Source organism: Protopterus annectens, chromosome 2.part1 (assembly GCF_019279795.1).
Source record: "Protopterus annectens isolate FY-2018-M chromosome 2.part1, PAN1.0, whole genome shotgun sequence".
Classification (NCBI taxonomy): Eukaryota; Metazoa; Chordata; order Ceratodontiformes; family Protopteridae; genus Protopterus; species Protopterus annectens.
The window spans coordinates 620,344,614-620,357,217 of record NC_056729.1 but is presented as its reverse complement, the minus strand read 5'-3'; positions in this window follow the sequence as shown (position 1 = coordinate 620,357,217).

Here is a 12,604-nt window from a genome sequence, read left to right as displayed (position 1 = left end):
ATATATATATATATATATATATATATATATATATATATATATATATATATATGTATATATACAAAACCTGAGTGATTCCACAGAGCTTTTTCCCTACTGTTAAATGACTACACTGAATGATATGTTCGCAAAAGCATCAGAAATTCATGCAGCTTACATGGTGTAGTGGTACATTGCTCTGATTATAGTGTATGTGGTCTTGGGTTTGAGACTTTACTTAATGATTATTTTGTTGCTAGGCAGAACAGCAGCTGATAGAGTCAGAGTGATTAAAGCAGTTTTAAGTGGCTTTAAGTGGGTTTGCATGGGTTTGTGTGACGCTAAGTGATGCCAACTTATAGTTAACAGTACAGATGCTTAATCCATTTTGCTTTCACTTAGCATTGCGCAACTCTCTTACTCCCACTTACTCCCGCTTACACCTGCACTAATTCCTTTAAGAGAAATGAAAAAGGGGTTATAGGAAAGTGGTGAGAAAGAGGCATACAGAGGGAGAAACAATATGAAAGGTAGCTAGGAATGTGCAGGACGGTTGTAGGGAAGGTCCATAGCTGTCCATTTTTTATACAGCAACAGCTGTGCATTTGTACGGAATTTGGAGGTGAATTTTGACACTTAAATGCCAGACAGAGGGGTGAGGACAACAGAAATGTGTTATCAAGCCAATTGGACCAGATTACATGTATGCAGAAGACACCTGTGTGAAATGGACAGGTATGTATGGGGCTATAATTTGTTTTGGAACAGATGCCCTTTTTTTCTTTGTTAAGGTGAGAGTATGATGTTGGCGAAGGATTGTGGGTACATCTGGGGAGGTAGGTTGGGTAGGGAGACAGACAGGACAGCAGACAGGGGCAGTGTATGACATATGAGAGGGTAAACACCTTGGATGGGGAGGGTGGTTGGGAATCCAAAGCCCATGAGCCCCCAAATGTATACAGTGGGACTGAGGTCCCCAGCCATGGGCAGCCACCACTGCTCCTTCACAGCCCCAAAGGTGACTGTACTGAAGGCCCGACAGAAGGGGTGGCCTGTCCCTTGAGGTGTGACAGATGGCCCTCAATCTTGCACAGCTACCCACCCAACTCTGCTTGGATGTCACTGCACACTAAACCATGGAACTGACTGCAGATGACAAGTTCCTGTCCACGCCTGCTCCCAGGGTGGGATGGGCCTCATCCCCTCAGGCAGTTCCACCCATAGGTAGTGCAAGACCAGTGGATGAGGAAGTCAAGGGTTGGGTCCCAGATGTGCTGGGGCCTGGTGCCACAAAAGGATCTGCATTCCCAAATGTGCTACGGTGTTGAGGTTTTAAAAAATATGTTGGTTAGTCATGAACAGCACATTTCAAGATTAGTTATAACAGCATGCATGGGTGCTCCAATTAACTCCTTAAAACAGATTTGAAACAGTTGCATAGCAAAACAAACACATGCATAAATGGAACAACAGTATGCATCATAGCAGCATGCCAGTAACATTGATGGCAGCAGGCCAACAACAATGGTATTTGAACAAGGTATGTTAACATGCAACCCATCAAATATATGAACAATAACAGAACACAAGTCCCAACATTGAGTTTAGAGAAAAACATACCCGTGGTATATGATTTATAGTATTGATCCAGATGAGGAGTGGGGGGAGAGACAAAAAGTCCATTAATAACTGCTTATGCTTCTATTTTCCACAAACAGTACTGCTCAATACTCTATGCATCTGCCCTCACTTTATATCTGCCTAGCTTCTGTAGCACAAACATACATATTAAACTGCAAGCTTGGAATGGTATTGGGCAAACTGTGACAACTCTAGGTACATAACTAGAGGTGACTCGCACATGTCAGGGTTACATATCTGGCACAGGAGGGGTACCCTGAACTGATGTTATGTGAGTGTGCTACTGGCATACTTCAACTGATTTTCTATCTGTATCCAGGGTTACTGGCAGCACTGACTACTAGGTGTGACAGCATGACACTTGAGAGACATGTATCGGGAACAGTGCATGTTGCATGTACCTATCCTGCCGTCATTTGTAGGCATGTGGTGGGACAGTTGAACAGTTCTACACAGTTTATTAGTATACCCTTCATGCAGCTACTAACAGCATTTCCTTACCTGTAAAACCTGTGGAGAAAATATCTGTTAACACTACCTGACTGTTTTTACATTTATTCCTGATTCCTTGGGTGTAGATATGCACACATCTTAGTACCACTTCCTGGATTCAAACCATGTCTGGGTGTGCAAAATAAACAATTAAGTCATTCCTCATCACACTGTGATACTGGAGAACTACTGCTTCATGCTTCACTGGTTTCTGCCTAATAGCCTCTTGGTTAGACAGTCTGAACTTGTAATCCTGTGATGCATGCATGACAGTTTTTTTTACTGTGCATTAATCCTTTGGATTACTATGATTTGGAAAGCAAAGGTTAACACAAGGCAATGCTGGATGGAACACACTTTGAAACTTTGCATATTACTACACAGGGTTCAGAACATAGTGCAGCATATATTTCACATTTAATTTATATCTTGTTTTACAGCTCTGACATCTACAGTTTTTCTTAACAGCTGGTTCACAGAACAACCTCAGTTAATGTATGCTGTCACAGTCATACTTGGTGTGAAGAACCTGTATACATTCTATATGCCTCCAACAACATAGAATAAACACAACAGTTTTTGTACAGATCTTTATTGCCCATTACTATTAGTCAGTCAGACTTTTTTATTTATTCAGTTCACACAGTAACAGTATACCAACTAGCAGTAAGCAGTGTAATCCTTCTTTGCAATTTGAACAATATTCTGCAAAATAGATTGGTACTCACCAGCCTGTTGGTGCAGCTTTAGCAGTATGTTGGCATGGGCTTCTATGTTGATAGCCCTCTCTGCTGCAGCTGTAGGGGAATAAAACAAACATTATGCATACCTGTCTAATACATTCTCAAGCTAGTATTTGCTAAAAACGACTTGATAGTGATTCTAACTCACTACTGAAGCATTCCATGCCTGTGGATCTTGGATCCACTGGGCCAAGAGTGCCCACTTCCTCCACTTTAGGTAAGTATAGTGGTGCCGTACCTGCTCACCAGTCTGGGAGATGCCAGTAACACTGGTGAGATCATGTATGAGATGGCCCCAGGCCTCTGGTTTGTATTGTGAGCCCTGGTACTTGCCCTGGAGCAGTCTCTCCTCATAGTTTTCTACAAGGAGTCCAGCCATGCCCGCTGGACTCTTGAATGCTTCAGCACTGTGCCCAAAAGAGCATTCCTTCTCATACACCAGCCATAATACCTGCACAGATGAACTATAACAGATTCTCGCTTTATTCCTGCCTGCGCCATTTAAGTAAGGCAATATTCCTGCCCTTTGCCATCATTGGACCATTTTGAATATGTTAAGCTCCGCTAAGCAGTGCACAAATCTTCTAAGCTGAGTTGAGCATTGCTTAAAGGGCTAATTGCTGAGCACTGCTTAACAGTGTGCAAATCCACTTAGCTGAGCTACCTGCTGCTTCGCATTCATGTCTAAGTGATGGTTAAACCTGATAAGCATAGCTGAGCATTGTTAACCATTGCTCACTTTTCATTTTTAGAAAATATTAGAATAATGACTTCATTAAGTCAGTGTATATAGTTTACTTTACATGACATCCCTCTATGTGCTTTCATTACATTAGCAAGGGAATTGACTATACTGTATGGGATACTTGTGTAAACATGGGTGGTTTCACATGTTATATGCACTCACACTTCCATTTTACACCAGCTACACTACCCTGGCTGACAAAAAAAGTTACTACATAATTTAAGTCGAAAAAAATAATTTTAACACTGCTTTCCCATGCAAAAATAACTTGCCGGTCTTGGTATTCAAACCATGAATGCTTGCATGTAAAGCCAAGACTCTAACCACTACACTATCTCAGTTTAGAAATTGCAGCTGTATATTTTCATTTATCTCCTATGGGATGTTTAAGCAATGCTAAGCAGAGGACCATAACGCACACACCCGCTCAGCTACAGTTAAATATTCCTTAGTATGGAAAAAAATATTATATTATTATTATATTATTATATTATATAGTGAATATTGTGGTTTTCTGACAAGTCATTGAGGACTGCAGTCAGGAAATCATGACATACATTTGACTTTCAGACTTCTATCCTTCAGAAATTCATGCTAATGCATAACCTGTTTTCTATCAACTTTCCAAGTTTGTAAGAGCAATTAACTAGTAACCAAAGACAGAAAATTCCTTCACAAGTGTATCAAAAGATACTGCTTCCAGTAAACAATAAAGGCTGTCCTCCGTAAAAGTTCTTAAAACTCTATGTAGTAATCAATCCACCGGGCAAAACGGGTTGCAAAGAACTACAACTGATTTATTTATTTAACATAAAATAATGAAAAAAGAAGGATTTTAAAATCAGCTTCCTTACAAGTCAGTGTGTGTCTAAAAAGGGCATTGTTTTCATTATTTTTGTGTATATCACGTAAATGCTCATATATACATACCCTTAGGTTACGTTCAGTTTTTCCTATATAGTACCCCCAATAGGTCTTATAGTATACCAAATATACAACACCTTTGGAATAACAACTATTATGTCTCTTTCCTTTTATAGTCATATTTAAACTGGGAATATTTAATTCCTTTGTTCCAGCTATGAATGGGCATTGTCCACATCTCTCACATTTGAAGGTACCATATTTTAAACAAGTTCCACCTATGTGCGTATTCATTCTCCTTTCCAAGATATTTTTCAAGTTTTTATTCCTTCTAAAACTATATCTCAATGATTTTTGAAATACTACTACTCTAATTGGTATCCTACTGAACATCTCCCAGGTGTCGTCAATACATTTCTTCAACCATCCCATTCCATTGTGATATGTCGATGTTAAATATGGTAGTTGCACTATCCTTTGTTCATTGTTGGCATTCCCAATTTTTGTTCCAATGGCTTTCCCACTAGTTAGTAAAGGTACATAAGTAGTTCCCCATCTTTTTATAACAAATTCCTTAATGGGTTTAATTAACTCATCTGGGTACCCTCTCTCTTTGAGCATCCTATGTAGGTTCCTTATTTCTTCCAAAAAAAATCAACGTTATTAGATGTCATCCTAGCTGTTCTAATCATCTGCCCCTTCACTATGTTCCTTTTAAAGTGATATGGATTGTCACTTTCATAGTGTAAGTATGAATTTGAGTACTAGATTTGTAAGTGTTGTTACCATAGTCTTTCTGTAACCTGACATCTAAGTAATGCATTTCATCTTTGCCAATCTCGTGTGTAAATTGTAAAAAATTAGTACTGTGAGTTATGTAGTACATAAATTCTGTAATCTAGCACTAGTCATTTGGTACTTTAACAAATGTATAGATAGTAAAATAGTACCAAAAAGACTTAGGATAAATAAATTTCCCAACAACACTACTGTAGATATGGATTTTTTTAAATTGTTAGTGATATTCTGAATGAATGTGGGCTGGCCATTTTAAAAGCTATGGTAAGGAATAATGAAAGACTAATGGAAAATTGTAAAGCTGAAATTGAGAGACTAAATAGAGAAATCAATGCTGATTTATTGTTTACTGTTACTGAGTTAGAACACTACAGGATGTTGACAATATTATTTCAAAGGGTAGCTGGAACAAAGGAATTAAATATCCCCAGTTTAAATATGACTATAAAAGGAAAATATATAATAGTTGTTATTCCAAAGGTGTAAATTTGGCATACTGTAAGACCTGTTGGGGGTACTATATAGGAAAAACTGAACGTAACCTAAGGGTACGTATATATGACCATTTACGCGATATAAGCAAAAAGAATGAAAACAATGCCCTTTTTAGACACACACTGATTTGTAAGGAAGCTGATTTTAAAATCCGTCTTTTTTCATTATTTTATGTTAAATAAATAAATCAGTTGGAGTTCTTTGCAACCCGTTTTGGCTGTTGGATTGATGATCACTGCATAGAGTTTTAAGAACTTTTACAGAATACAGCCTTTATTGTTTACTGGAAGTAACGTCTTTTGATACATTTGTAAGAGCAATATTGAAGAAGTGTCCCTATTGTTATGGCTTTGTCCCCCCATAATTTGTGCCTTTGTCCACATTTCCTGCTTTAACTGGTTGTGAAGTGTCAACAGCACTTTTACAATGCAGGGGGTGTGTCACAGAACCTGTCATGTACCCCCGGCATTGCTTCCCTGCTCCCTCCCTCCAATCTATTTCAATGTCTGTGGACGCTGAAATACTTATTTATTTCTACACAATAAAAGTAATAAACAAAAATATTGGTTCCCTTTATAGAATCAAACCATTCCTTACACCTGAAGCTCGGACCACCTTAGCTAGTTCTCACCTTATCTCTACCCTTCTATATGCTTCTACTATTTATACCAATCTCTCTAAAAATAACCTCAAGAAACTTGCGACATCTTACCATAATATTGCTCGATTTGCCACAGGATCCCTCTTCAGAACTCATCACTGTCTTAACCTAAAACAACTAAGCTGGCTTGAACTTCCTAACAGGCTGATTTATCAACAGCTCTTAATTGCTCACAATATTCTATATCAGCCTTCTAAAACACCAATTATCTCTAACCTCATTACGCCTTATAATAACTTGAAACACCTACGCTCATCAAGCAAACTACTGGTTAATATTACCATACCCAATAACTCTGCAGGTGATAGCCTTTTTTCTAACTCTGTTGGAAAAATGTGGAACAAACTGTCATCTGATATCTCATCTTTGTCTAGTCTTCCACTCTTTAAAAATCAGCTGAAAACACATCTCAATAAACACTGGCTTTGTTCCTGTAACAACCCAGATTAACCTTTCTTTTTCATTTCCTCCTTAATTCCTCCTCACACAACATCCTATAGACATATGTAAAAAAAAAAAAAAAAAAAAAAAAAAAAAAAAATTATATGCTTATTGTTAGAATCTGTATAGCAGATATCTACTAAACTTTGTTTATGTAATTTCCTGCGATGACTATGCCTGTTTGCATGTATATCTCATGTTCTGACTCAATGTGTTATTATTTTTGACCTTGTATTGACTGTTTCTGTGAATTATCTGTAATATCGTTGGAGCTTTTCTCCCCGGGCCTCTACTGAAAATGGACATATATCCAGCTGGACTAGCCCGGTCAACAAATGTAAAATAAAATAAAATAAAATAAAATTTAATTTCAATATCTGCAGACACTGAAATACTAGCTTAATAGTAGATAAATTCTCTAATATTATTCTGTATTCCTTTTAGAAAGTAACATATGGCACTTTCTGAGTGCATGGGGCATGTTAACTCTGTGAGTAGTACTATAACATGCCCCCTGTACTCTGTTCATGTCTGTATAGCCCTTATCAATAATGCACCTTCATGAATGTGCAATGCACACTGCTGTTAGGGCTGTGTGGATATGGACACGGTTCATTCCGTGCAGGAATAGCACTATTCCTGCATGGAGTTTATTGAATTGCGGGCAAGACTTTAAACCCTTGAATATAGACAAATATATGGTTGAACTTATATATGTGGAGGAACATAACATTAGTTAGGAAATTAAGTACAGAGAATCACTTAGGCAAAGTAGTGCATAGTTACTAATACTTCCATGGTGAGAGTTGCAGCTAGGAATATAACTACTTATAGAGAAGTGGTGTTGTTAGAAGGGATATGATGACACTAAGTACATACAGCCAAATTGTATAAGTAGTGCTAAGTTAATAATTAACCTGAACTGTTACATATGCAAAGCCAAGATTCAAATAACTGTCTTTTGAAAGATATTTTGAAATGATTAAGACTGCTTATGGATCTAATACTATGTGGATGGGTATTCCAATTCTTGGCAAAAAAGTTAGAATAAAGATAGTTGCCTGCTGTATTGGATACTTTGATTTCTTGGAGTTAGTCTTTGTTAGATGATCAAAGATTACGAATGTTAGAATAGGGTTGTAGAAGGTTTTTTAGGGAAGGTACGTTGTCAGAATTACGGATTATTTTGTGAGACATTATTAATTGGTTATAGTTCATAACTTGAGGTAGTTCCAATCAAGAAAGATTTTTGAGGCATTGACAGTGATGGGTTGAATGTGTGGAATCTGTTGCAAGTTTGGCAATCTTATTGTAACATGATTCTAATTTACATAGTTAAATCTTTTTGAGGCTGGTAAGCATGGGTGCATATAAGAGTGAGGAGAGAAGGTGGGTTCTAGCTATGGCTATTCTTGCAGCGTCTGTTAAGAATTTTTTGTTTCTATACTTTGTTCCCATTTTCTTGTGAACCTTTTTGATTGTGTTAGAAATGTGTAAGTGAAATTTTAGTTTGTTGTCAATTATGATGCTTAATTGTTTTGTTTGGGAATCTGGGAAAATCCTAGTATTATTACTGGCAGTGATGTAAAAGTTAGCTGGTAGATTCATAGGTTTAGATGGATGAAAGATCATACATTTAACTTTATTAGAGTTGAGAATGAGTTGTGAGTTTGTCAGCCGCATTTTAATATCAGAGAAGGTTTTTTGTGTGACTGTAAGAAGTGCAACTAAGTGCGTATCTAGGCAGTAGAGGTTATAAAAACTATGAGGAATAGAATTATAAACTTGCTGAAACTGATGTATCTGAAAAAAATATATAAATATAGATATAGATATATAGATATAGATGTACATATATATATATATATATATATGTGTGTGTGTGTGTGTGTGTGTGTGTGTGTGTGTGTGTGTGTGTGTGTGTGTGTGTATATATATATATATATATATATATATATATATATATATATATATACAGACACACACACATATATATATGGGTCTACTTCATTTGATCGAAAGACCATTTCACCTAAACCCATTTGATCGAAATTTCTTGTGATTGAAAACCAGTATTCAAGGCATCAAACTAGGATTTGTCCCCCTCCCCAATGTTGCACGACCCTAACGTTGGTATATATATAGTTAGGGGGGTATGGGGGGTGCAGCCCCCACATGGGGGGTGTGGGGGGCACAGCCCCCTACCTAGTTTCCTTTAAAAGAAGAAAATAAAACAAAAAGTACAGATTTTAAACAAAAATAGGTGGGGCTTTGCTCCCACACACCCCAATTTGGGGGGCTGTGCCACCACATCCCCCCACTATATATACCAACTCCAGGGTCACACGACATTGAGGAGGGGACAATTCCCTGTTATTTGCCTTGAATACTGGTTTTCGATCAAATGAAATTTTGATCAAATGGGTTTAGGTCAAATGGTCTTTCGATCAAATGAATTAGACCCATATAGATATATATATATATATATATATATATATATATATATACCTTCATAACATCGACAGACCCTTTCATTGAAACGCATTTCACTGACAACTAGGAAATACAGGAATTTAAGGCAAATAAAAGAGATTTGTCCCTCTCCCCAATGTAGTGTGACCCTGGAGTTAGTATATATAGTTAAGGGGGTGTGGGGGGCACAGCCCCCACATTGGGGGGTGTGGGGGGCAAAGCCTCCACCAATTTTTGTATAAATACTGTACTTTTTGTTTTATTTTCTTCTTTTAAACCAAAATAGGTGGGGGGCTTCGCCCCCACACCCCCAATGTGGGGGGCTGTGCCCCCACCCCCTAACTATATATACAAACTCCAGGGTCAAACTACATTGGGGAGGGGGACAAATCCCTGTTATTTGCCTTAAATTCCTGCAAGTAGTAGTTGTCAGTGAAATGGTCTGGCAGTGAAATGGGTTTCAATGAAATGGTCTGTCGATGTTCTGAAGGTAACCCATATATATATATATATATATATATATAAACTTCCCTGTACATGTGTTTAGAAATCCCAAAAATGCTAAAGATGCTTAATGTATTGCCTAGCTGTATGGGTCTAATAAACCATACATTATCTCTAACCTTCTATGGTATAACAAGCATCCATAGTACCATTAGTACCAGTATTAGAGTTGCAGTGTCAGTTAACTCACTCAAGCCTAAATTGCCTTTTCTTGCGTACTTCCAGTTCACACCATACCATCTTATAGTGTTTGGAACTTTTTTGGGGTCTGCCACCTTAACTAAGTGACTTACAAGCTAATAATAGACAGTACTGGAAAGGGCAAAGAGTTATTTACAAAAAGATATTACAATTGTTAGTTTAGGATATGTCCTGCACAGGAGAAATTAATCTTTGTTTACCACTTATTGTTCATATTTTCAAATTTTTGTTCTTATTTTCATTACTGTGAGACCTACAGGTTATTGAGGGGCCTGATGTAAAACACAAATGTGGAAGACGTCAATGCTGGTTTATATTACAATATATTGGAAATATGCCAGTGATTTTCTAGCAATTATGAAAATAAGCAATATTGTCATATGTACATATTACTTCAAAAACCAGGAAACCATGTAAAGCAGCATGGACACCTGCAGATATGCAGACATGTTTGCCTGTGGGCAAACTAGTTCTGTAGGACTGCACAGACAGCCACAATGACTACAAGGGTTTAACATAAGGCAATGCATAAAGTTCTAACACATTATAGGAAAGTGTAGTCAGTGCAGAGTACTATGCAAACCTGTTTTCGGCATGCTGAATAAATAGCTTAGTGGTGATCATCAAGGGTACATAAACTGCATTATAAATAATCCCTCTGTGGAAGTGAGTGTATTGAAAAGAGCCACACACATATGAATTGTAGGAATGAAAACAGAGAAGGAGGACAAGTGAAACATGGTAATGTACAGTAGATAAGGGCATGTCACTGTATGTACACCACAAAGACAAGACAGTTGTAGCATGAACAGTAATCACATATGTATATAATACATTATGTACTGCTGTTTACACCTCCTGTGTAGGGACAGTCATATCATCACACAGTTATTGCATATTATGTGAATGTCAACATAGGTCTCAATAAAGTGAGACACATAGCAACAGGCTCACGGACAGCAGTAAGCAGAAGCATACACAACCATGGACAACATCAATAATAACATCAGTCATCTGTGTAATTGACATAAAATATGTGATTGTAAGTTGTTATACATGTTCTGCATGAACACACTTGTAAAACTATTGGGATTTGTCAGTAATCTTTAAGGGGAATCAAGCACACCTTCCTCAATAACTAACACCTTTCAGAGTGTTAAGAGGGACACTGCCTTTCCTGTAGCTTAATTTACAGTCAATCATGGCTAGTTGACAGGTTTGCATGACATATATATGTCACCATCCATACTTGTACAACTGTAACCCATGCCATCAATGTTGTCAATGAGGTATGTATTTACTGGGTGCATGACAGGAACATGTATCCCACATACATCTTGCATAACACCTTGAAAGGAGTTATGCACTGTCATCTCCTTATGTTAATGCAGCTAAAAGAATACATAGGTGTGGCTGAAAAGATGTGTGGTAGCACACTCTGGCAAAAGTGATACACTTAAGTAAATCATCCCTGGAAGATGTGTTTGGAGGTACATACAAAAGGGTGTATTGTACTCAATTATTGCTGTGATGATGACTGAGAACAATAGGACTATAATGCCCTTTATGTTCATGTCCTGCACATCCTCAGAGGTTGTGCTAAATACAAGGGATTGGTCACCGCTCTGGGAACATGCTTGTGGAAGTTTTGCATACTTTCTATATCAAATATTGAATACCTTGCAAGTGTGAATGGAGATCCCTGTAGGGAATTCTTCCCTTTACTTCAATGTAGTGCAATCTCAGAGTTGGTATATTTAAGTAGTGGCGGTGGGGTGCAGGGGTGTTTGCCCCCCTTGCTTAGAGTGATCAGGTAGGTTTTTGTTTAATTTTTACATTTTTTATTTTTGTTTTGAAGTTTCACAACTTCGCTCATATGGTGTTGCACATATGGTGTTTGAAGTTGTGAAACTTCATTCTTATAATATAGACCCGGATACACAGATCACATACCACTTTGTCTGCTCATAGGAACATGTCATCTATATTGTAATTAGCTTATGCATTTGCTTTCATAAAGGAAACAATCCCCACATTAATTTTTGTTCATCTACTGTGTCTCCATGACTCTGGTAACAATCCTTTGTGTGTGTTAATACTGTCTGCATTAGGCCAATACAAATTTTGGATTCAATGATTGTCTACAATTTGTAGTCGTCCACAAAGCTAGTTAGACACAGGATTTTTAAGTTTGTCTTGGAATGTGAGACTTAAATAATGAACAGGAAAAGGTCTAGTAAAGGATCCTGAAGTACGGACCTGGTCACTGGGGTCTAGATAGAGGTGACATCAAACACTTTGACATAATGTAGCCTGTATGTGATCCATTTCACTATCCACTAGGTGACATATGTGTTTATGCCCACTTGACACATTTTCTGTGACCTTCTTGAAGACATTAAAGGGATTTAACAGACATGATGTAGCCTTAACAAATCAAACATGGGTTTGGCTCATGGTCAGGAGATTACCTGTGTCCTTTTTGATAAGGTCAATAATGACTCATTGGTCTGCCTCAAAAATTAGGATAGTCAGGATTATGGGTCTGTAAGTCCATGCATTATGTGA